Source organism: Anastrepha ludens, chromosome 5 (genome assembly GCF_028408465.1).
Source record: "Anastrepha ludens isolate Willacy chromosome 5, idAnaLude1.1, whole genome shotgun sequence".
In the NCBI taxonomy this organism is placed as follows: Eukaryota; Metazoa; Arthropoda; class Insecta; order Diptera; family Tephritidae; genus Anastrepha; species Anastrepha ludens.
The window spans coordinates 101,535,379-101,563,215 of record NC_071501.1 but is presented as its reverse complement, the minus strand read 5'-3'; the positions used below and the strand labels follow the sequence as shown (position 1 = coordinate 101,563,215).

Genomic DNA, 27,837 nt, shown 5'->3' with positions numbered 1-27,837 from the left:
TACTTGCCGGAAACGCAAAGACCACAACTGGAAAAATTAAATTAAGTAGTATCGACTATTGGGTGAAATCGACCAAGTAATTAAAAAAGTATTTGTAAATTGCCAAGAATGTTTACATCCACTTATATATTATATATCCTTATATGAGCAGTGTGTAGTGCTTGATGGGGCCATAGATTTCTTCCAAAGGCACACATCCTGTGAATTCGAGTGCGAAATGAAAAACCATACTTTAAGTAGGAAATTCACTAAAATCGGTAAATTTATGAAGCTTCTTTATAATTCATAGGTTAACAATAGGTTAAATTATACACTTGTGCTTAACTTAACACTCAATCACTTGCCAGAAGCCAATATGCAGGAAAAAATAAAAAAGTGTCCAAATGTGGAACTTTGCTGCCATTTGCTCACAATTGACAATTGAATGAGTTGAACAGTTACAGATATGAATTGTGTGAGCACATAACAGCTTCCACAGCGAAGGGGAATATTTAAAAAAACTAAAAAACACGCTTTTATTGCCAATCGAACTAAAAAGTATAAAATAAATTTTAATGACAAAGAGACCTATAATGAAGTAATAGCAAATCGAACGATCAGCCATAGTCAACTACCTCACAACAGAATTATAAAAAAATTAAGATACAAATAGAATAATTCAAATTAGGGGGCGTCCATAAATTACGTGAGGTGTTTTTTTCAATTTTCTGATCGCCTGTGCTCTGCAGCTCTTGTGATAGATGCGAAGTAAATACCGCATGTACTGTAGCATATTTTCTTTAAATCATCACGTATACTTGGGCAATAGAGATCAATAGGCGTGCTGATGAAGGCATTCAGCGGTTCAATCTGAACGCGTATTAGAAATGGAGCAAATGATTTTCCGTCATGTTCTTTAAAGTCCGGAATTGTCAAACGTCAACCGACGGGCTACACTGTACCGCAAATTCAGATTAAATTGAGCTATTTGGTATAAAACAAATATGGTGGTTTGACAGTAGTAATGTATAACGTCGAAGTATGAATGAAATTATTTTCTTTCGAACGAATTAGTGAATGATCTTAATCATACTACGATTACGCTTGAGATTAAATCTTAAGCATGTACAATTTTTTTGTTTCAATCAGAAAAAAAATTGCGTGATATTTGCCGAGACCCCCAGACCCCCCTCTCTCCAATGTAAGATTAGATGAGATTTGACTCGACCCCCTCCCCCCTTAAACATCTCACGTAATTTATGGACGCCCCCTTAGAGTTAAAAGCGTGGGATGCATTTTGCTTCACTTTCATAACCTTCTGTACATAGGTAGTTGCCAATAGAATGATTGTAATATTTACTAATATATATCAAGCATCCCACGCTTTTAACTCTAATTTGAATTATTCTATTTGTATCTTAATTTTTGTTATAATTCTGTTCTGAGGTAGTTGACTATGACTGATCGTTCGATTTGCTATTACTTCATTATAGGTCTCTTTGTCATTAAAATTTATTTTATACTTTTTAGTTCGATTGGCAATAAAAGAGTGTTTTTTAGTTTTTTTAAACTATTTTTTATTTTCTACTTTTTAGTTCGATTAGCAAAAAAGCGTATTTTTTAGTTTTTTTTTAAACTATTTTTTATTATGAATGAAAATTATTGTTATCATTGCAGTCAGTGAATTAATGATTCGACATATTCGTGTTATATTTAATTCCTTTCTTATCGACTGTGAGTCTAAAGCTATGCAGTTATCGGCCGTGATAAAGAAGTAATCGGGATGAAGAACTTATTTCATGGAGGGAGCCTGAGAAACGGCTACCACACTGCATTGGCCAGTTTTTTTCGATTTTCGTGGGGTGGTGCAGTATGAATTCCTTCCACCTGGCCAAACTGTTAATAAGGAATATTATTTGAGCGTTATGCTTCGTTTACGTGAAGCAATTCGTCTAAAAAGACCACAATTATGGGCAAACAACTCCTAGTTTTTGCATCACGATAATGCACCGTCTCACACTGCACTCGTTCTTCGTGACCATTTCGCCAAAAATTCCACGCATATCGTTCCGTAACCACCGTATTCGCCTGATTTGGCTCCGTGTGACTTCTGGCTATTCCCAAAACTCTGAGATCACTCCGAGGAACGCGTTTCGAGTCGATTGAGGAGATAAAAGCTGAATCGAAGAAGGTGCTGATGGCTACACCGGAAATGGACTATTTGGCATGTTTCGGGGATTGGAAAAATCGTTGGCATAAGTGTATTTCATCGAGAGGGGATTGTTTTGAAGGGGATGAAATTGATTTACAAGAATAAATAAAGATTTTTCATTTTACAACCAAATTCACCTTACTTTTTGCCCACAGGTAAAAAAAGAAAATATTAATCCTGGCAATCCTAATAAGGATAATGGAAAACTTTTATCAAATTATTGCATTGTCATCGGTCCTTGATAGATGTGCAAAATTCCAAGTCGATCAGATTTTTAGAAGCCAGTGAAAATTAAGCTCAAAGATTCCGTTACATACATACATACAACCCGACCTAATAAAAGTGTGTTAAAAAGTGGTAGAGCGAAGAACGGCAGTGCTCTGTTACGGCAAAGCGGATAAAAGGCGGTGGTATATTTTTAAAGGTGGCACAATACATCCATCATATAGATGAGGTTCTATAAGATTGAGGGCTAAGTATATCCAATTTAACATAAATAATGAAACTTTATTAATAGGAGCGGGTTAATAACAAAGGTGCGTCCAAAAACCCTTCGACGACAGTAAATTGCCCCATACTTCGCTTAACGACCCAGATAGGTTCCGGGAGCGAATCAATCGTTTTCATGTAAACTTTAGGCAGATCGATTCCAATTAAAAAAATATGTATTTCTATATAATATATAAAGTGTTGAAGTGCTCAGCATATAAAGTAATCCCGCATTTTATTTTCTATAAGAATTGTTGTTTTAGTCAAATGAAATGTTGCCGCCATCAATTTCCATTGTTGCTGAATGATTGATTTAAAATTTACTTAAAATAATCGTCCAAATTAGTCTACTGTGCCCTCCTTCCTTTCTCCTTCTTTTTGCAATGTTTTATAGTAGCTAAGCGCTGAGTTTACCACGCGGAATACCTTTAAGCTGCATTTTTCGTCGGAATCACTTTGAAGAAGGATGTTTATTCACTTATGAAAGAGTTGCTCTGTCTCACCTAATTATTGGTTGTCCAATGATTCATTTTAGGCCGTAAATCGAAAAAGTGTCGTAATTGAAAAAGATCGTTATACAGACATGCCGTATTTTTTAGGAAATTTTATTCAAAGTGGCAAATGGAATGCTTGCTTTCTGGCATTACAATAATGTATAGTGTCAGCCACATCACACAAAAAAAAACTAGTAAGCGCTATGTTCGAGCTATGACTGAATTTTATATTCCAACCAACGCGCATTTTAGTAAAATTTAATTTAGGTTGGCGGTTAATATTAGGGACTAAACAAATTCATAGACAACAAACTATATATAATTGTAGCATCAGAGGCATGAATGGAAATTTAGTAATAACTTACACTCACGCATAATAAAATAGGAGTGTGGAATTTTGACCAAGTTTGACTATTTTGCTTTTGTTTTTTTTTTAATTTTAACTTCTTTATACAATTTTAGCTCATTTACAACGAACACCATAAACCTAAAAAAAATTTTCCCAACCTGGTGTGAAAATTAATTATGAGAATTCTGAAAATGTTCTTACTTTTTAATCACAATTTACAAAAAAAAAAATTGCTTATGCAGTTTTGTAGCCCATTCAATTTTAGTATGCGGTGCTAGCCAATTTCTTTCATATAAAAAATTGTGAACGTACTTTATATGGAAGAAAATGTGTGAGTGCCACTGTCAGGAAAAAAATTGTCAAAAACCAACGGTGTTTTGTAGCAACATGTACTTTTTTGTACTAAATTTGAATGGGCTATAAAAGTGCATACCAAAAATTATTCTAAAACTTCTGATTAAGTTTGAAATTTCGGTAAAAAATTTCAGAATGTTCATAATTTTTGCAGAAAATTTGGGGGGGAAACAGTTTATATGGTTTTTGCTGCATAATGAGTTCAACTTTTACAAGAAATAATAATTGAAAGTAAAACAGCTAGGCACAATACATCCATCATACAAGGTTACATAGGTTAGGTTTGGCAGCCGCATCGCACATAGAGACAGCGATGCTACTTAGACCCCGAAATGGGTCCGTTGTAAGAAGCAGGGGCTGGGCTACATCTCCCTTTCCATACTAAACCATCCTGAGCTTTTCACAAGCTTTTTGATACCTAAAGTGTATAGATTATCTATATTCGTTAAGAAGTCGGATCTTAAATACCGGTTCCTGCTTCTGGCTAGAGCCGGGCATGTGCAAAAAAGGTGTTGAATTGTTCCCAACTCCTTCTCATTCCTGCAGCTACGACAGAAATCATGCACGCAAACGTCTAGACTCCTTGCATGATTTCCTATGAGACAATGTCCTGTGAGGGCTCCTACTTGATCCTATTTTGAAGTCTACTCAATTTTATAATATTCTTGGATAGACGTAGATTTAGCCATGGCCATGTTTGCCTAGCAATTTCACAGGTATTGACACTAATCCATCTTTGATTTACAGAAGTGATTAGTGCGTCATTAATAAGAAGCTTACAAGTTGCGAGAGGTACGCCCATAAAATTACTTATGTTTGGCATTCAGGTACCTTCTCTTGCAATTTCGTCAGCCTTACAGTTCCCTGGTATATCTCCTGGAACCCAGCATAAGATGATACGATATTGTTGGCCATCTCATTAAGAGTTGGGCGACAATGTGAGACACTACTTGATGTTATTTGGAATGCATCCAGGGCTCGTGGAGCAGCTTGGCTGTCTGATAGAATGCAGATATCTGTTGATGATATTCTGTTTACCTCTAACCATGATTCCAGGAAACCAGGATTCACTGATAGAAAGCTCTTCGCAATATAACCCTGATCCTACACCGGTGTCCATTTAAGATCTGCCCGTGTAGATCTTAATGGTTGCGTTGGGTGATGGATCTTATTCAAGCCATTCCAGTCTAGAAAGGATTTTTATTAAGAAATTAAAAAGTGGGCGTGGTTTGTATCCGATCTCAATAATATTTATAACATATCTAAATGAGATGAGGAGCAAAATTTGTATCAAGTTTGGGTGATTTTTATTAAGTCGTTATCGAGATACACGCATTTACCCAAAAGTGGGCGTGGCACCGCCAATTTTTCAAAATTTTACTTTGCTTATCACTTTTACCACATTTTAGTAGTTTTGCCGCATTTACATATAAGGCGGTATCAAAATTTTTCTTTTCTGCAAATTACCGTTATATGGGAGGTGGGCTATTGACCGATTTCGCGCATTTTCAATAACAAACTACCTTGTGTACCAAGTTTCATTGAAATACATTAATTTTTGCTCGAGCTATTGTGCGCACGGGGCAATGGGCTCCGCTCATCATTCTAAGCATTACTATGTATGCTATTACTTACAACCGTTATGTGAACAAAATTATAATACCACTCTGCAAAAGAAAATAAATATAGATGGACTTTCCCCAAAAACGATATTGGAATCATCCAAATTACCGAAGTCGACCAGGCCCATCCAATCTTTTTTTATTTCAAGCATTTAGGTAGTGTTACTCACATACAGGTCACAATATTTATGATAAGTTCAAGTGCGCAAAGTTTCAACGAACTCAATTTCAACAAAAAGGGACTTTAACTTCTTTTTACTACAACCAACAACACCTATAAAGCTGTTCTTCAATGCTAGTAAGGTCAAGTGCAAAAACTGCAAAAAATTTCATTAAATACAAAATGTGCCATTGGATCTCACTTCGCAAGAATGTATTTGTGTATCAGAACCTTACCATCGAAAAATTGTTGTCCATAACCATTGGACGTTGCGGTACATAAAAATGTGACTACAGGTTTTGTGTTTACATTTGTACATACATATGTACATATGTATGTGTGTATACTAAAATTATAATAATAGTGTGCCGAATACGCTTTGGCTGATTTAGGTCAAGTTCACGCCAAGTTTAATGACGACGTTAAAAGGTAATTGGCTTTTATGAGTATGTTTTTATTGCAGAAGATGCAATACGTTTGTGCCAGCGCTTTCTTTCAACGCCATAAGCGTATGTATGAATGTATGTCGATACGCATATATGTAAAATTTAATTGAATTGCTTAAAATGATCGGCCAAATATTTGACGAAATATGTACCATTTGGAGCGAATTTTATTGGTAGAGACCTTATTCCATTTATGCAGAATTTCTAAGTTTTCTGAGCGAAAATCTAATCCAAATGCGGTTCCCGCCCCCCTGTAGAATTAAATTTTTGCCTTTAAGGAAGTTCTGCAGAGCGTGAAACAAACGATAGCCTGAATAGGCAATGCCAACAAAGCTCGTTCAATCTCCGCCGTATCATCAAGGTGGTACGAAGGTTGTCATTTATACTTCTGACCGAACAATGCAAAAATTAACATTGGTGCTGCAAAACAGTTTCATTATTTTTTAAAATATTCTTCTCGATAATCAATAAACTTTCGTGCATTCAAAGTTCAGTATCCGGGGTGTATTTTTAAATTGTATGAGATACAACGGGGAAACATCTTCTTTACTCCAAAAAATCTTAATGGTGTTTCTCAAACTAATGTCCAAGGATCGGCTCAACTACACGATAGGGGACATGACGATCTTGTTCAATCATTTAGTGCACAACAGTCGGTGAGTTTTTTAAGGTATTAAAGGATTGTGCTTGCTCGCTGTCGAGTGGTTTTAGTTCATCCATGTATTCTTGTTCTGTTGAGCCATGTCGAAAAATACTACCTCGAAAATGTTCACCATTTAATTCCATTTGAATTTTTAATTCCGATATGCATTTTTAAAGCCACTGTAAGCAACACTAATAAAGCTCGCACATCAAAACGTTCTGAGCGTATTTATGGTAAAATGTGTCCAACTTTCTAATGAAAGTTTCAGATGGCGCCTGACAACAACAGCAGTGCCTAATGCCAGAAATATACATAGCAATCCTCGTATGTGGTTTTGTTTCATTCATTTTGTTTCCATTTCACACACCCTGAACAGCTTCATTTATTTTTAGTACATTTTATCTCAGGTGAGCCATCATACGCTTAACCCTCCGTTGGGCACCCGGGCCGGGACAGATTTTTTCGACTTTGGACGTGAATTTAACATATTTCTTTATAGTCTTGAACTTCTTCGTAGCTTCCTAAAATTTTATTTCCTTACGATTTATGGATATAACTTTTTAAAAAGGATCCTCGAACAGGACGAGAAAAGGCCAGACGCGAAGGTTTTAAAAAAGGTGTCCAACGGAGACTTAAGAATGGTTCGGTTTCGTTCACAGATGGAAATTTGATTCATTCAAGTTTTCACTGTTAAAAGGCAACTCAGACATCGGGCTGCATTTTGTATACAGAGTTTCATAAACTGGCATTACGGTAATTTATAAATAACATAAATAATTGTGGCATACGTCTTTATGTTGTTCCACAAAAGGAGGGACCTACAGTTTAAAGCCGACTCTGAACGGCAAATGGAGACAGAAATACACTCGAAGGTTTGCTATTACCTATCAAGGGGCGACCGCTATTAGAAAAAAACTTTTTCTTAATTTTGCTGAATCACGGAGTTTCGAACCTACATCCTGCGAATGGTAGTCACGCACCAACTCATTCGGCTACGGCGGCCGCATACCTAACCTTCTATAATTGAGTTATGGGAAATTCCAAAATGCTTTCAGTTTGATACAAATTTTCAAATTTGTTTCTATTTTTTATTTGTCAAGAGGACAACATTTAAGGGTGTTTTTTTTTTTAGCCAAAACACAACTTGTACACGAAAGGGTTTTATCTTTGACATGCATTATCTTTAAACACATTTAAGCTTTTCGGTTGCAACCTAAAGTATATACTCATAATTTTATATAGTATTTTTGATAAGTTAATAAAATTTGTAAAAATGATTCCATTGTATTGCTAAACACTTTAAGAAATTTCTCCACTTTTGAATTCCAGAAAAAACTGTAAACTAGCACTGGCAACACTTTAAATTAGTACGCACAGCTATTATTAGCTTCTATTTGCGTGTTAATATTGTCAGAGATTTTTATTTCGTGTCTGATTTTTTAAATAACATTTTGAAAAAAAAAAAATTACCAAAAAAATGCCAAACAAAGAAACCTCAAAAGATATGAAGCTGATTATTAAAAATATTGGCAAGAAGATAAGAGCACTCGCGAAACGGGAAAGATTCTTAAAAAACTACGCAGTATATTATTACTACTAAGTAAATTACCAGGAGGTAGCGGAAAGCCCGATAAACCCAGGCAGAAAGAAAAATTGCTCATTTTAATAAGACGGGCCTGAAAACTTCCATTGCAGTTAGCACTAAAGCGTGCGGCATTTACGCCGCGCAACAAGCCATATTTATCAACAAAAAATTTTGCTAAACGTTTTCAATAGGCCAGTAAATATCTGGTTTTTTTTTTGCTATATTAGAACGATAACAAACAATGTTGACATTTCAGTTCAATAAAGTTTGGAAAGTCATCAGGAATCTTTTAACGCCACAACAAAGCTTCCAAATTGTGGAAATTTACTTTGAAAAAAAAAATTCTGTTCGCGAAGTGTTGAAGAAGACACCAAAATCAAGAAACAAAGTTGAAATCGTAAGTATTTTTATGTTTATTATCAATGTTTTGAAGATAACAATTGAGTTTTGCAAACACCTAAAATTTTACATTTTGCCCAAGTTTTTTGATTTTTTAATTTCGAATGACTTTTATAGAAGGTCTTTCAAACGCGACGCCTATATGTTAGTAGTGAATAATTCCTAGACGGTATCTTTTTTATGTCATCTTTCACAATACAGACAGTTGATAGATCTTAAAAGATCAAGATTTGTATTGCTCGAGGATAGAGAAAAGAATGGCAGACCAAAATCAGGACGTTCTGTTCTGAATATGCTGCTGAACAACCTTTAACATCGATATGTCAACGTTCTCAACAATTAGGTTTTCATGAATCGACTGTTTGGCGGATCTTCCCTGTAGACGTGCTCATGGTGGACATTGAAATTATGCCTTTTTTTTACATATAATGTTTAAGAACCGTATTTTGAAAAAAAAAAAAAAATAATAATAATAATAATGAAACCTGAAAGAATCTAAATTTTTATATGTTTTATGTTTTTATTTATATGGAAATCGAGTCAGTAGCAGATACTGTATTTAAATTTGCGAAGCCTCACACAGAGCGACTAACTCAACATATAAAAAATGAAGTAGCCATCCTCACTGATCAAACCCTATGGAAAAGAAAACTACAACGTATTATTATTATTATTATTAGAAGGCCATTACGCACTGCGACCAGAGCTGATCTATTGAGAAAGGCCTATTTTTGTAACCCTAGAGTTTTAGGCTTTTTAAAAATTTTAGCATAATTTTGGGTTTGTTGTTCCAATGATTGCATGGAGATACTACGATACCACCAAGGTGATGAAGTCTCTGTCTGAACAACGCAGGGCATTCACAAAGCACATGTTCTGAACTTTCTATGTCCATTTCGCAAAAGCGGCAGACATTGGTCTCACATAGACCAATATTATTTAGATGATACCTCAGGCTGCAGTGACCTGTAAGATATCCTGTTAAAGGACGCAGACCTGCTCCTTTTAGTGAAAGAAGCTTGTCAGATATTCCTTTGTTGGGACTTAGCAATAGTTTGGCTTGACGCTGACCGGCACAGTTTAGCCAGTCTGCAGCAAGTTTTCTTTCTAAGGAATTCATTAATGTGGCCTTTTGTGAGTCCACAGAAAGGCTCAGGACCAGTAAGTTGCATATTTGCTCCTTGTTTTGGTTCCCTAACGTGTTGAGGTTCCCTAACGTGTTGAGAAGGTTTAGGCAATCATTTACCAATTTGGAGGTGATAGTTGTTGATAGAAGGGCTTTTAGAGCCGCTTGGCTGTCTGAAAGTATGAAGATGTGAGTGCCTCTCATTTTCCTGCTAAGGCATTCTCTCACACATATTTCGATGGCATGTATTTCTGCCTGGAATATTGTTGGGTAGAATCCCATCAGAATCGATTTTTTGAATTTAGGCCCATTGATTCCTGCCCCTGTTCTACCATTTTCCAATTTGGACCCATCAGTAAACCATAGCTGGGAGCCAGGTTTGAAAGTGATAGAGTTAGTTCTCCAGTCTGTTCGTTCATTAATTATAACTTGGAAGAGTATTGGTTTGGGTGATAGTATATCATCCCCCTATGAAGAATGGGACTATGTAGGAAGTCTTTTAAGATCTTTAAATGTCCTTTCATATCCCCACTTTTAATCTGAAGGCACTCGAGCGAGCTCCCCTTTCAATTAAGATTGGAAGCGGTGGTATGTTCAGGAGCACACCCAATGCATCCGTGGGAAATGTTTTCATAGCCCCTGTAATACCAACACATATCAGGCGATGCAGTTTATTTAATTCGTTTACTACTTTTCTTTCCTTGACCTTGGGCCACCATGCTAAGGATGTATAAGTGACTATGGGTTTCACAACTGTGGTGAATGTCCAGAAGGTCATTCTAGGGTTTAGTCCCCATGTCTTACCAAAAAGTCTTGTGCAGGCAAAGAATGCCCTTGTGGCTTTTGAAGTAACTCTCTCAATATGGGAATTCCACGTAAGCGTTTTGTCAAGACTGACGCCAAGATAGTTCGAGAGTTGAAGTGTTGTTCCATTTAGGGTCGGACATTTGAGATTTATGTTCCTTCTCCTAGTAAACGGTACAAGTGTTGTTTTGGATGGGTTAATGGAGAGCCCATTTTCCGTGCACCATTTGTTTATTATTGTAAGGGCTTGCTGCATGCGACCCGAAATGGTTTCCTCATGCCAGCCTAATACATAAACTACTAGGTCGTCAACGTAGCCCTGAGTGTGAAACCCTAGGTTATTCAGTTTGTGGAGAAGTTCATCTATGACTAGAGTCCACAAAAGAGGAGAGAGTACGCCACCTTGAGGGCAATTACAACGTAAAAAAACACTATATCTAACACAGTGACCCAAATATTACAAATGTTAATTTAAACATCTGTAAACCATATTTTCGAAAATGACATACTTGAAAAAAATTGCTCGCTACTTCGAAATGAATATTATAACTTATTGCAATAAAAAAAAATGTATTCCAACAGAAAAAAAATGTTTTATTTTAAAACAGCATCTAGGTGCGTCTTTTTAAAGGCTCTTTATAAAAATAATAAATACAAATGAGAATATATTGTACCTTAAAAACCTATCCTCATATGCATTCGGGAATGCAGTATTATCGAAAGATATTCTATACTTTTCTATAAAATGTATATTTCAAGAAAGTTAGAAAAGACTTCAAGAATATGTGTTCTTGTCAGGTTAAATGGCAGCCCTAACTTAAGGCACACTTGGACAAATACAATGTGTTCTTGTCAATATCACATAAATTTTGATTCTCCCAAATCTGCACATAAGAAAATTTTCCAAATGAAAGCTAAAAGCTACTAAAATTCCCATCGGGCCAGCAGACATCAGTCAGTTGCCTTAAAGCATATTGAATTATATCAAATTTTGACAATGAATTTTGTCTGGCTAAATTGGTAAAATGCGTCACTGTGCGGCTGAAGTTGCAAGTGTTATTCGAAATGTTTATTATTAAATTTGTTTATTAGCTTTAGCTATTTTAAGCTTTCAGCTATTTTAAACTTTCAGCATATTTATTAAATAATAGATAGTTTTAATAATAGCTTATAGACTAATTGAGAGCAAATGTGTTGTTGCCTTAAAATGTGGTCGTCTATTACACTGTGCGACAATTTTGGGGTCATCAAAATCAAACCACACCGGACCTTTTTTTTCTGAAAATATACCTATTCAATAGCAAAACCCTCGCTGTGTTTTTAAAAGTTAGCTCGATTTTTTTTTTATAGCGTTTTGAAGTTTTCTATTTTCATGAGATTTTGGAGTTTTACCTGTACGCTAAATTTGACTTATAAATCGACCTTTGTTTGATTTAATCGATTTATTTTGTCATAGCTTGATGCAGAAATTTCGTACATGTACAAATAAACTTATTTTGAGAAGAACCTATCTCAATACGCAATTTTGAATACCAAAATTTCGAAAAATTTTATGTTTTTACCATTTTTTACTGTAATTATGAAAATAATTAAAATTTCTCACTATTTCTTCTAGCAAAAATGTTGCAAAATGTACTAAAAAAATAAATTTTTAACAAGATTTTTCTTCATAAAAATAATTTTTTTATACTCTGCTTTAAATTTTTTTTTAAATATCTAAAAACTCTGTAGGTAAAAATATTAAATAGATTAAGTAAAAAGAATATAGACTTGAATTCTTATAATTTTTTTTTTTTTTTTTAATAAAATAAAGAATTTTTACGTACTAAAACCTTAGAGACGAGCTCTTTTCGACAATGATTGAATTTCAACATCATCATTATCAGAGTAATCAGATTCATCATCGGCTTTGAGTTGGTTTTGTCAAGTAAAACAGCTTTTAAACTACATTTCGATCTGTCAATAAATAGCCTCCAGTCGTCTGGGCTGTATTTAATTCCCATTTCACTCATCAACTTTACAATATTGTGACAATGAGCAAACGTCTTTTCCTCATTAACCGCAAAACAATGATTGAATTGTTCTTTCCTATTTCGATACGCCGTAACTTTCGTACCTCTTTCTAACAAGTTATTTGATTTTAACATTGATGCTAATATTTCTGATTTCCGCTGTGTTAGTTCCAATTTAGCAACAATTTCATCTAATTTACTTTGCGTTATTAGAATCGGCTGGTCTGACGTTGATGGTTCGGGAACATACTCGGAATGTATATCAAATAATGATGGCTGTGTCATAACAGAAAAAGATTCACTTAAAGCATCAAAATTGGGACATTTTGGCACTGGAATATTTTCATTATGATCAAGCGGTAATTGTACACACTGGACTGAAACGTATTTTTTGTTTTTCGCTTTCTTTTTGTTCAATCCGATCACAGTATTTGCACAACTATAACAATTTTTTGGATCATGTTCTTCTGGATTGTGCCATGGCATTGGCATTCCAAAAGGCATTCTGCTATGTTTTTTGTGCAACCAATTAACTAAACCAACATAACAAGCTCTACACACTATGTTTGGCGCCCAAGGTACATTCAAAATAACTTCACGATCAAAATAATGTCTGTATGCCACAGTAAAATCATCACTGATTGATCCATGCTTTTCACTCGCTGGTGTGAAACGTCCACAACAATAGCAGAAAACGTTAATATTTGCAGGACAATTGTACATTTTTTATTTTCTTAATTCATAAAAAATTCACGTAAATGAAATTAATAAATTCAAATATGTTAACAAAAACCGTATTGTTCACAAAATATTTAGCGCGTCAAATGTGTTTTAGGAGTTGTTATGCACGAACCTGATCTCGCAAGACTGCTGCGATCTTAGAACAGGTAAAATCGTTGGGAACAAATTTTGGAATTTCTAAAACAAACATTTCCTGATAAGACAGACTACAACCTTCTTTATACTTTTTATTTTGGAATGTGTGCTAGCCACTTTTCTATGTACTTAACAGGCTAAAAGTCTTGTGAGACCAATCTTGCTTTTCACTACTTACGACCACATTTTATTACATCCAATATTCATTGAAAAACCGTATCTGGAAAAAATACTAGCAAAAATAGAAAAATCTGAAAATGTGTATAACGGGTGGTTACGTATAAAATTATTTTCATAATTACAGTAAAAAATGGTAAAAACATACAATTTTTCGAAATTTTGGTATTCAAAATTGCGTATTGAGATATAGGTTCTTCTCAAAATAAGTTTATTTGTACATATACGAAATTTCTGCATTAAGCTATGACAAAATAAATCGATTAAATCAAACAAAGGTCGATTTATAAGTCAAATTTAGCGTACAGGTAAAACTCCAAAATCTCATGAAAATAGAAAACTTCAAAACGCAATAAAAAAAAAAATCGAGCTAACTTTTAAAAACCCAGCGAGGGTTTTGCTATTGAATAGGTATATTTTCAGAAAAAAAAGGTCCGGTGCGGTTTGATTTTTGATGTCGCACTGTGTTATCGATTCCCTAAATACAGTAATGTTCTTTTCATTTTTTATATTACAATACTTCGTAAGTCATTTAATGGTTTCAGAATGTTGCCTTATTAGATTTGTAGAGATTAACTCTGAAATTGTTCTTATTCCTTAAACTGTAACGTTGCCGGTATAAAATATTTTTGGCATATTATATTAAAGTCAAGTGAGAACTTCATCGAGGATCAGCATCGAACGCGTTTAACCTGAGAACTCAAGAAAAAACGACCACAGTATTAAGTGAGACACGACAAAGTTATACCCTAGCATGGAGTGAAAATATACTAAGAAACATGGGAATGAGCGATCTTATCTCAGCCGCCGTACTCTAAGAGTTTTGCTTCCGCCGATTGTCATTTGCTTCGATCGAAGGCATAAGCGTTCTGGTTGACCACTATTTCACTGGTATGAAGAGTTCAGGAAATTAACTATTCATGGATCGCCTTCAAAACCGAGGAGTTCTGCCTGTGTGGAATACGTGCGCTACCCGAAAGATGGAAAAAAGTTGTAGCAAACGATGGACGGTAGGTAACACAATGCCTTAAATTTTAAGAAAAAAATGGATGAAGCAAATTTGTAGGTACACCGAATAATATCAAAATATCAGATGCTTCACCTTTTAAAATGAATTTTGAAAATAATAATAGAATGAAGGCCTTATTATTATCCGATTTTGCTCATAACCATATCCTGTGCCTGGATGGCTAGAGAGCTTACTTACTCTTACCGTTCTGAGCCTTTTGATAGATGTAGTTACGTCTTTACTTTAACACTTTCGCAATTTCGTAAAGCTGCTTCAAGTAACCGTTATATATGTACACCAAATCGCTATTACGTGCGCGTGGCTGTGACAAGTACATAGTTAAAAACAGCGTTGTTGGATACCTAAACACATAAAGATGACGGGCGCAAAGTTTTGAATATAGGCGAATTGTTTACACACTTGTACATACCGTTATGTTTGCGTATTTACGTACGTAGTATCAGTTATGGCAATGTTAAGCAAAATTTAATTCATACAGTAGCGTGAAATGAAATGGAATCCCATGCGACTTTCGATTTAGCGAAATTATTTCTCGAAGTTTTCATACCTAGAAGGGGTTTTCATTATATATGTCTAAAGTAGGTATTTCTTATTGGCGGCCACCGTAGCCGAATGGGTTGATGCATGGCTACCATTCGGAAGACGTAGGTTCAAATCACCGTGCAACACCAAAATGAAGAAAAAGTTTTTTCTAATAGCGATCGCCTCTCGGCAGGTAACGGCAAGCCTTCGAGTGTATTTCTCTCATGAAAAAGCTCCGCTTAAGGGGGTCCTCTAGTTTCTTGGGTCGAAAATATCGAATCGCCAAAAGGGAAGAAGGAGCAGCTCTGCGTGACTTCCAAGAAGAAGAGGAAGGCCTATTGTATGGTCCAGGCATAGCAGATTGACGGTAAGATGAAATTTTTACTATAAATCACATGCGCGAACTTTGAAACGCGTTTTTCTTGAAACACTATTTTTCAAAATAGTGACCACGATATTTCAAAAACTACTGAACCGATCTTGTTCAAATATATACCTCATCTTTAATATATTATAAGCCAGCGATTGAACTAGGATTATCATGATTGCTTCGATAGTTTTTTTCCTATGAGCGAAAAAATTAAGAAAAAATAAGTAAAAAATAGAATTTAATTTTCAAAAGTGTATACAAAAATTAATTTTTGTAATTAAGAATTCATTCTAGTTCAATCGCTAGTCTTAAATATGAAGATTAAAATGTCGTTTGGTTTTTCGATTTCAGATAAGCCAAACAGCCGCAATCTTGGTCACCGTCAAGCACCTCTTTTACTTTATGTCTTCTTGTCGGCCACTATAACTTTTATTCTATTATATATTTTGTCTTCAAAAAATTTGTAAAGCTCATTTAAATGTTACTAAAGATTATGTGAACACAATGAGATTTATTATTTTGATCGTTTGCCCGTTAAAAATTATTGAAAATCCCGAAAAAAAACAGACGAGAAACTAGAGGACCCCCTTAAAAAAATATATTTCGTTCGGAGTAGGCTTTAAACTGTAGGTCGCTCCATTTGTGGAACAACATCAAGACGCACGCCACAAATAGGAGGAGCTCGGCCAAACACCCAAAACAGGTGTAAACGCCAATTGTGTAGATTTTTCTTATTACCCTTATTGGTTGTTGAAATGATTGCTTAAGCGATTTTGGTCGCTATTAATTTTTTTAGTCCACTTACTTCAATTAGTGATACCAAGTCCTTCTCCACTTGGCCTTTATAACGTAGAGGGTACTTTCATCTTCCTTTGAAAATTTCGCTCAGCAACTGCAAGAATCTCTCCCCCGTTATATGATTTTTAAGAAGTCATTTCGTCAATTCTGATGCAGCTGAAGTTATTGGGTAACCTCATTTTACATAGCAGTATTAGCTTATCTATGATAGGTAACTCCTTTGTGTACAGACAAATCTTTAACCGTTTTTAAAATGGATTTTAATGTTTGATGTATGTGGACTTATTTTCTTTGGCATTCCCTCCAAGATTTATCGTATTGTGAATGTGTGGTCGATGGAAGATGTACAGGACTTTGGCTACACCGATAAAATTCATTCAATTTATTAACGATGGGCTTTAAACTTTCACAAAAAAACGATAGTCAAAACACGATTTCGTGATAGTTAGAATAGTTAGATAGATAGAAATTAGTTTACTTCATAATTAAAAAAACGATAGTCAAAACACGATTTCGTGATAGTTAGATAGATAGAAATTAGTTTACTTCATAATTAAAAAAACGACAGTCAAAACACGAATTCGTGATAGTTAGATAGATAGAAATTAGTTTACTTCATAAAAGTTTCAGCCAAGGTGGGTTCAGGTGTTAAGTCGTCAATGGTATTGCCATCGCCATACCATATATATTTTCGGTAATATTCTGAGTAGATGTTCATTCGCACGCCCCTTATCAGATCCTTACCGACGTATTTATAGTTGAGCAGGCGTTTTCTTGACAGTCGTTTCAACACTACCGTAACGAACATGATTTATGTATTCAGCAGCATTCTACAACAATTTTTGAAAATGTTTTATGCTTTACAACAACAACAACAATAGCTACACCTATATTTTATTGCAAAGTGTAGGGAGAGAAATGCGAATCTAAATTAGCTATTTATTATTTTTCCTTTTAAAGTCTTTTAAATTCTGCAAAGGGACGCACTCGCACTCTTACATATTTTAGTAAAGGAGTTTTGCACTTTTGGCTGTTTTGCACTTATGCAAGACTTAGAGAATCCCCATAATGATTAGAAGTTGTTTATTAATGCCTCGGTTTCTCATGTGGCGCTTCTGATTTGCCATTCTCAGAAGTCGATAATTAAACTTTTTTTACTATCTGTTGTTCCGTTATTTTCGCAAAAATTTCCTTATCTATGTTTATGGCAGTTATTCAGGTGAAACGACCTTGTGTGGTTATGGCGACACATTTAAATCACCAGCCAATTATCACGACAGTGGCTCTCCGAAAATGAATCAAATTAAAGTTATGCCAGAGCATCCGCTGATCGCCTTAGGTGATGGAAGTAATTTTTCCAAGTTACGGTCACCATTACGCAGTAAAATAATTCTAAAATGCAGCAACAATCACGTACCTGCAAGGGCCCTGAAAATTACTCGAATAATCGGTTATTCATGTCCGACGTCTGTCTATTTGTTCGCACGGATATTAACCGGCATCCGTCTGTTCGAATAATGGTATTTTTTGATACATTATTCGAATACTAAAACTATTAAAATTTTGTGAAATGAATCAATTCATTGAAATTCAAGTAAACGAATCTTTGCATACGTGTGTGTGCCTGATTCAATAATGAAAGGCTGTGTTAAGTTTGGCAACTGATTTCGGATGCTACTTAATATTGATGCAATTGGGAAGAAAGAGGAAAATGGGCTTAGGTTTATCACCTTTTTAAAAAGGTAGTAAAACATTGAAGTAAGATGACGTTGCTCAACACCAGCAGCGCCGTCAGAATTGGGAAGGACCTTTCCGAGCCGTTTGATACCAAACGAGGTTTCAGACAGGGTGACACGCTGTCGTGTGACTTCTTTAATCTGATGTTGGAGAGCATCGTACGAGCCGCAGAACTTAATCGCTCAGGCACAATATTTTATAAGAGCGTACAATTGTTGGCGTATGCCGATGATATTGATATCGTCGGCCTTAACAACCGCGCTGTTAGTTCTGCCTTCTCCAAACTGGATAAAGAGGCAAAGCGAATGGGTTTGGTGGTGAACGAGGACAAAACGAAGTACCTCCTGTCTTCAAACAAACAGTCGGCGCACTCGCGTATCGGCACTCACGTCACTGTAGACAGTTATAATTTCGAGGTTGTAAAAGACTTCGTTTATTTAGGAACCAGCATTAACACCGATTACAATGTCAGCCTTGAAATCCAACGTAGAATCTCTCTTGCCAACAAGTGCTACTTTGGACTAAGTAGGCAACTGAGCACTAAAGTCCTCTCTCGACGAACAAAACTAACACTTTACAAGACTCTCATCATGCCCGTCCTAACGTATGGCGCAGAAGCTTGGACGATGACAACATCCGATGAAGCGACGCTTGGAGTGTTCGAGAGAAAGATTCTGCGTACGATTTTTGGACCTTTGCACGTTGGCAACGGCGAATATCGCAGACGATGGAACGATGAGCTGTATGAGCTTTACGGCGACATAGACATAGCGCAGCGAATAAAGATCCAGCGGCTTCGTTGGCTGGGTCATGTCGTCCGAATGGATACAAACGCTCCGGCTTTGAAAGTATTCGATGCGGTACCAGCTGGTGGTAGCAGAGGAAGAGGAAGGCCTCCTCTGCGTTGGAAAGATCAGGCGGAGAAGGACTTGGCTTCACTTGGTGTGTCCAATTGGCGCCGGTTAGCACGAGAAAGAAACGACTGGCGCGCTTTGTTAAGCTCGGCCAAAATCGCGTAAACGGTTATCGCGCCAATTAAGAAGAAGAAGAGTAAAACATTGAAAAAGGAAGGATGATATTCGTTCTATATGTGCCGTGTTCTTTATACTAAATATATGTATACTATATCTCACGATATTTTGCTGGTTTCATCAGGTTTTAGAAAGGTGAATATTCAAAATCCAAAAGTCGTAATTTGACGAACAAGTAAGATAACCAAAACCATATAGGAATAAAATTAAACTTAACTTAGTGTTTTCAACTTAGTTAATGTATTTGAAAAATGTCTGCTTTGACAAAATAATGCATTATAAAAGTGTATATTTCCAATTTTTCTAAAGAGCTTGAAAAGTTGAAAATTTTGATGTCACTTGTTTGAAATTTGTTAAACTTTAATAAATTTTGTTTTTGTTATACAATGGCCTATGTTTTGATAAAAAATTAACGGAAAAAATGTAACATAAAAATATCACCTTGATCAAAAAGTTCCCGGAACAACCGCAAGGTCAACGCTCTTATTCAACTGAACTCCCAAAGAACCTGAATTGATATCGCCAAAGACAGTATTTCCAAGGCTGATCCGATCCAGTATTCATCAAACGCATCATTACTGCAGACGAAACATGGCTTTATGAATGCGACACGTAATCCAGAAATCAGGCGAGTGAGTGGAGCTCTTCGAATGAAGCAAGACCAAAAAAACATCATGTCGTTTTCAGACAAAAAAGAAAGCGATGCTCACGGTTTTTATAAGGAATATATATTTGAACTTTGGGAAGATATTCAGGGAACATTTTATTCAAGGTGGTATAGCGAACATTCCAAAATATAAAGCGACTTAATTATGTGACCACAAGAGTGTTGCATTATGTACACTAGTGGAAACCCCTATAAACCCAATATAGAATAAATTCACAATAGCGAACAACGCAAAAATAGAAGTGCCTATAAAGGCAGTAGGACCAGTAGGTGCACAGCATTTAAATCTGGCTTAAGCCTTGATTATACAGAAATACCTTAAATATAAAACTTATAAGAAAAATCTAATTCATAGCCTTATGGAGTTACAAAAAAAAAAAAGAACGAAAGATGCAAAAAGCTAAAGAGGAACCAGAAATCTTCTTCTCTGACGAAAAGCTGTTTTTATTACAGCAACCCCACTGGTGACACTGATACGGTGTGATGCAATACCGCGAGATGATATCTGCATTTTCACTGATAGCCAAGCAGCGATAAAATCCCTGACAAAAGAGTCGACAGCATCTAAGGTAGACATGAAATGACGCACATCACTTAACGAGATGGCTGAGTCATTTAACGCAAAGGTAACATGGGTTCCTAACTATTTCGACATTGAGGGGAACTGCAAGGCTAATGAACTGGTGAGACAGACTTGGTACCAAGTTGACTGACGAGTACACATGCAATGACATAGGCATACCCATACAAACATTTTAGCTACTTATCTTTGAGACATTTTTAAGAAAAGCGAGTGAAAAATGGCGTAACGAACCCACCTGCAGAATAGTCTGACAATTGTGGCCGATTCGCAATGCCAAACGCACTGAACCTCCAAAATAAGCAGTCTGAGCACATTGATTTCGGTTATAACGGCACACATGCTCAGAAGATGGGCATGTAGACACATGACTTCTGCAGCAGCTGTCTAAATGAGGTTAAACTACGTAGGCCATTGTCCTGTTTCATCCAGACGTAGATTCGACATTTTAGTTGGAAGTGAAATGGAAAATCTCAGCGCTGTAGAAATCAGGGATCTTCTAAAATGGTTTTAGGGTAGATAAAGACAAGTTATGAAAACTTTTTCTGCCTTAAACCCATTGGATTGTAAGAGTTGGGCCTATATGCTTAGCAAAATTGTGAACTTAAGCAACATAACTTTCGATATTTTTCGAAATTATTTGTTGAAAATTTTAAACAACATAACAAATGAAGTCGTTTGTGCTGCCTGCCAAAGTCCTCTCAAACTTTTTTGAGTCTAGCACCAAAAAACAAAGGTGAAAGAATTTCACGTGATGGGTCGAATTTGTCCTCAATAAAATAGAATAAAAATAATGTACTATTTTTTTCGAAATAAAGCTATTAATACCGTTATATTATGCAATTGAGAGAAAAAGCGTGTGTTCTGCCAATGAAAAGCTTCTCATAAAAAAACCATCTGCCGGTGTAAAACTGTAGGTTCCTCCATTTCTAGAAAACAGCAAGACGCACCCCACAAAGGAGAAGGAGCGCATGTCCGGTTTCACCAATAAATATTTTAATTTATCAGGCTGTTAAAATTTGCAATTGCAAAATTTAAATACGAAACTTTGCTATTTTCAATATTAACACTGATAACTTTAAAATTGGGTGGTGAAACTGGACAGAAAAAGTTCAGACTTTGTATAATAAGTTTTCATCAAAATTTTCAATTTTTTAGACAGATTTGTTTTTTTGTATGCCAAGCAGTTTTGTAGTAAATGCAAATTTGATATAATAAAGGGTTTTCCAATAACAGGTGTTAAGGTCGTAGTCTGATAACTTACATATTTTGAAAATTTCGAATTTCGGTTTTTTACATATTTTAAAAATGCGATATATTGGTAATATACTGTACAAATTTTAGACCGAAATTCGAAATATTGACGAAATTATAGCACATACATGAGAGCGCCTCGTACTTGCGCGCGCTAAGCCACTAAAACTTTAAATGCGTTTTTCTCAAAACAACGTTTTTCCGGATGGCCGTCGTGAAAACAAATTTTCTATCTAACGGATGGAGCTGAAATTTAGATATGTTTTTCTACACATCAATAGTTCTGACGGGTAGTAGATTTAATTTATTTCGTCCCTAACTTTCCATTTTTTAGTCCGATTTCCAATTTAAAAAAGGCAATTTTCTTACGAAGTCCGCCATTTTGTTATTTTTTGTCAAAATCATTTGATCTTACTACCCGCCAGAACGACAAGGACACTGATTAATAAGCAATTTGTTTTTTCTGTTTCAGCTGACCACAAGTGACGAAATCACGCCGGCCAGCCACTGTACCTCTTTTTTTTGCCGCTTGCTGCAGTGTACAAAAATAGTATCAAAACATTAAAAACAAAAAAAAAAAAAATTTTTTTTTGTACACCTTCTGATACCTTTAATAGCATATCAGCATAGCATACCGATTGAATTTTATTTTCCCTTCCAAAAAATGTCCCAAACATGGCCTCAAAAAACGTGTAAGTTACCAGACTACTGCCTTAATTTGAATGTGATTGCGCTGTCGAGAGATGATTAACGATTTTTTATGGCCGGAATTGGATGGTGTTGATCTGAACAACGTTTATTTTCAACAAGACGGCGCTACGTGCCACACAAGCAACGAAACCACTGATCTTTTACGGGAAAAGTTTCCGGAGCGTGTTATCTCTCGAAGAGGTGATCACAATTGGCCACCGAGATCTTGTGATTTAACACCTTGTGACTTTTTTCTTGCGGCCACATGAAAGAGAAGGTCTACGCCAACAGCCCATGGTCGATTCAAGACCTCAAAGATGGAATTCGTGAGGCTATCGAGGACATAGGGCAGCCACTTTGCAATTCGGTTATGGAAAATTTCATAAAAAGTAGTTTGTCCTGTAAGCGTGGTCGTGGTTGTCATTTGCCTGAGGTTATTTTCCACTATTACCTTCCTCTTTATAATGAAATAAATATCCGATCATTTATATTAAAAAATAGCATTTTTCTTTGAATATCAAAGTAACACTTCTTATTGGAAAACCCTTTATTATGCTGTAAAGCTGCTTAATATAATTAATATAATAATAATAATCTTTTGTGTTGACGGTTGTTCTACAATGAAAGTTCGAATTTTTTTTACTATATTTTATCATACCAAATGTCAAAGCTGCATACCGAAAATTTTTCTAAAAACTCTGATTAAATAGTTTGAAATATTGAAGAATATTTTTTTTAATTTTTTTAAATTTTGTACAAAATTTGAAACTATAGTCTAAAGTTTTTTTGTTGGACCTTAAGCCAAAGTGTATACAGTGAGTCAGTCCCGGTGTCAATGCTTATTTGACAATTTGTAAAGGAAGTGATTTATATGTGCTTGTTGTTTGCTTCAAGTAATGCAAATTTTTATTTTATTAGATTTAATGAAAATTTTCAACCAATACATTTGAACGAATTGTCGAATAAGCAAGTATACATTTTTTGTTTTAGCTACTTGGCTCCCTGTATACACTCTACCTTAAACTATATTCTCGTAAAAAATAAAATCAAATAACAAATAATAGTGGAAAAATATACATTATAGTATAGAAAAATATACGTTAGTATATATATATCTACACGAATAAATTAATGTATGTTACATATGTGTATTACAATAATTGCCAGCTAAGGAGGTTATTTTTAATAAAAATACTCTATAAATATAACAATATTATTCCCCTCTAAGTACTTTCGCTTCATTCATACAAATTTACTGAATATGAGATATTAATGGTTTTACGGCAAAGAGGTGAGTTTATGAGAATCGCCATGAGTGCGTATGTTTGAAACTGACCAATGGGGATAATTGTAAACATGGGTACCTTCAACAAAAAGCGTTATTACAAAAGTTACAACACACAAATCATCTCATGCATGTGTGCGGTGTACCTATGTACTACGCATGGATGTGTAAACTTATGCTTATATACTTACATACTATACATATGTATATATGTAATTTGCACATATATATTAAAACTTTTTTATGATAAATTCGACTTCCAGTCATCAACTCGTAAAGTTAATCACCCAAAGAAACTGGCACTAAACACACACACATCACATCACTCGATTGCCAGCAGTACTGGTTTTTAGTCTCGTTTATTTATTTCTTTACTTCTTTCTTTAGAGTGCGCCAAATTAGCGCAAACAATAGTCCATGAAAACAAAAAACCAAAGTGAGATAAGACAAGATCTTTAGCTACTAAAATTAAGCAAAGTCGCCGTTAAAAGTATTATTCCGTACACACAAATGCAAGTATTGATACAGGTGTCCTAAGGTAATTTTGGTAGGCCTACACATTTTATTGTATTTCTGTTCATACTTTCATGCTTTCTTATAATCAAATAAAACCCATTTAAGATGTTAGAGCGAATATATACAGTAGGTTCTGTTTTTATGCGGTAGATACGTTCCGCAAGAAACAGCATAAAAAAAACAGCATAAAAAAAGCTACTAGTTCTATAGTAAAACTATAGATACGTTTCAAATGCTAAAACCGCATAAATCTGAAATAATCGCATAAAAAAGGGCACTAGTCCCATATTATTACTATAGATACGTTCCATAGACCGCATGAATCTGAAATAATTAAATAAAATCGCATAAACAAAATATTGTATCTTTGAAAATTATATCTTTATATATCTTCCATACTTGTAGGGTTAGCATTTCTGATGTAATCTATGATGAGTTTTTGCTTAGCTGGTTTAGAATCTTGTTTATATGTACAATTCCCGATAGGTCGACATGCATTTTGTAATTTAAAAAAAAACCGCACTATTTCAAAACCGCATAAAAAAAGCCGCATAAAAACAGAACCTACTGTAATTTATAATATGTGTATAAGCTCGTTCAAGCTAAATGATAATCTTTTTGATATTTCATTATCTACTCCTATGCGTAGTACGTTGAGCTTGTATGTGCCATTATTATACAGTAAAACCTGTGATGTGTGACACCTTTAAAATTAGGACACTCACACATACTAGACGAATGTTTTGCACCAAAAATGTTATAAAATTTGTATACTTTTATTGTTTCACTTGGGCACTTTCTATCTGAAAAATCCATGGATATTTGCAAAAAATGTGTGATTTTCATTAAATAAAAAATGTTTGTTAATGGTCCTAATAGAAACCATTTTAAGGAAAATTCTTAAAGGAAGCAGAGTGCATTGATATTCTCGACGTTTGTGGAACGTTCCGCGTTTATATCCACCTTGGCCGGTCATTCTTAAAAATTGGGAATGGGAAATTTTTTAAGCTGATACAATAACAACAACGAGTATATTGAAAATAACAACATACATACCTCAAAACAAACTTATACAGGCTTTAGTGAAGTCATTCAAAAACGAGAATGGGAATTTTATAAAAATTTTCCAACAACTGAAACCCAACCGGACATTTTCAAAAGCTCAATTAATAAAGACGCAATTACATTTTAAAAACACAGAAATGATATTAATAAAAAATGCAAACAAAAAAAGTAAAATAGTCAATCACACTACACGTACAATTTGAAATGCTTGCCCAGAGAGTGGGCCCACTTGGACGAAGAAATCAAGTTCATCCTTTGAGATACCATTCAATCACAGTAATTTGAGCTCATGACCATGTGGCAGATATTCATTGAGATAAGTGTTCGATCTGTTATTTAGTGAAAAAAAACACATATACATATATACTATTTTATATATTTTTATAAATTTGTTTTCAATATTTTTATTGCAAATCATAGCCCTCATATATGTATGTAAATCCCCGACGCTGTTTTAAATTTTTTCTTAAGGAATAAAAGTTAAGAAATGTTTGATCTAAATTCGATTTTTTTGCAAAAGCCAAACTGAAACCGAACTGAACTTTTGTGAACCGAAACTTGATATTCAGTTGTTCCCTAAAAATAATCATCTTCATATTGCAAAAGAAGCTTTAACAAAAGTCAATCAAGTCATTCAACAGAACTCAGCATATCAATCCACTCTACCACCGGAATTTATAGTTATTCACTGGATCAAACTACTAGCCTATCAATCCAAACATTCACTTTATTTTGAAAATAAATTAAAAATTTCTTAACTTGGACACACACATAAGTTGGGCAGAATGGCCATACTGCCAGCGTCCAGATCAGCCAGAATTTACTGTATTATAAGTCACACAGGTATATGTAACTCTAAGTCAGATCGGTCAGTAACAAATTCCGTGATGACACAAGGATTGTAAAAAATGTATTTGCATATTAATATGAGGAAAAGAATGCGAGACAATAACGGACATGACGCCACAACTACAAAAAAAAAACCCCCCAAATTGTTTTGATGTTAAAGACGCATCTCCGGATACAAAAAAGGAGCACTATGAATGGATGCCACATCAATTAGAAATTTAAAATTTAAGAGACCGAATTTTCATGGGCGAAGCGCTGCTGAAATGAAGAAACCATGTTATGTTTTAAGCGAATGGCGATGAAAAAGCATAAATTGTTACATTCATGTATCTACCCAAGAGATTTTGAACGAAACTTTACAAACGACACTAGGAACATTATTTGCACCTCGCATCTACTCAACCAACCAAATATGTATTTATATAGAGATAAACACATTGCGCTACTGAATTTATTGCCTTTGGAATAGTAGTGCTTTTGCAATGGAATATCATATTGTGCTTACCTTATAGCTTGTTGCACAGACGTCTTCTTTAGGCACACCTAACGTAAGCGTAGTAAGTAAAGTAACAGCTGATGATTATTTCATTAAGGGCTGATCTACTGATTGCTCCTAGCAACGGCCAACGCACCGAGTTTGTTTATTTGATACTATTCAGCCGGTGCGCGATTAAATTACAACCAAAATCATTTTCGTAAACTCGTTTTTTATAATTCACACACATTACATATACACATACGAATTTCATTTGTCGACTATTCAACACGGAAGGGGTTTGATGTAGTGCGAGACCAACGGGTGCGCAACACTGTTAATTCCAAACACACTAAACGCGAATTCGACGACTTACCAAACCGACTAACAACACGTTAGGACCGAAGCCGTCTTCGACAGCGACTACCTTACTACATATACCGACATTGATGCCAATTCGCTGCTTATGATGAATGTTTAAAGAAAAATTAACAACAATACGCGAATGTTGAAACTCTTGTAAAAAACAGGCTCACAAACACACCTACACATACCGAATCACTTTGCTCTGTGCTGCTTTTGGACGTTGCTTTTGTGATTGCTCTTGATTTGCTGTATCCGCAGCCCGAACGTCAACCACTCAAGACTTTAGATATTTATAAATGGCAAAATTGTTGTTTCTGATGATACTGCTGCATGTGAAGAAGTTTGCGATGTGGGGGAACTAGACGGACAATAGGTGAACTCATTAAGCGAAGAATTTGCGAAGCGATTTAAAATTATCTTTTTGAAACTACGATTTTATCTTAAATATATAATATTTTATATTTCGAGTACTAAATTTACTAATCTCAATCTTTTTTCTATCGAATTTCTTAATTGAAGTACACTAAAATAATTTCCGCGAATGTCTTTGCACCCAACACGCTACATTTCTTATTCACCACTGCAGTGCTACCAGACCTTGTTAATATATCAATTAGCAATTCATACTTGGCTGATGGAACCAATCATCAATGAAAGAATACAAGAGTATGCCTTTCCTGGCCTATGGTGTCAGTGTGTCAATACAGTTAATAAACAAACAAAAATAAAGAGAATAAAAGTCGAAAGGAAGTGGAAAGTCAAGAATAAACAACAAATCACGCTCTCATACATTTGCACACAAAAGTTTGTTTATTTTCTGTACGGACATCGCTAAACTGCCTAATTCGACATAAATAAAATAATGATTTTCGAGA

At 35.1% G+C, this 27,837-nt stretch overlaps 1 protein-coding gene across 2 annotated transcripts in view; it reads right to left on the bottom strand.

The window, feature by feature from the left end:
- The window catches only part of LOC128864126 (uncharacterized), a 46,324-nt gene extending 18,795 nt beyond the window's left edge, over positions 1–27,529 (bottom strand). Inside the window, exon 1 of one of the 2 annotated variants that reach the window (XM_054103644.1) lies at positions 26,627–27,529. The gene's annotated coding sequence lies outside the window, so the exon portion shown is untranslated. The remainder of the gene's footprint in view (positions 1–26,626) is intronic. The other variant, XM_054103645.1, reaches the window with a different exon arrangement.
- Positions 27,530–27,837: the final 308 nt, after the last annotated feature.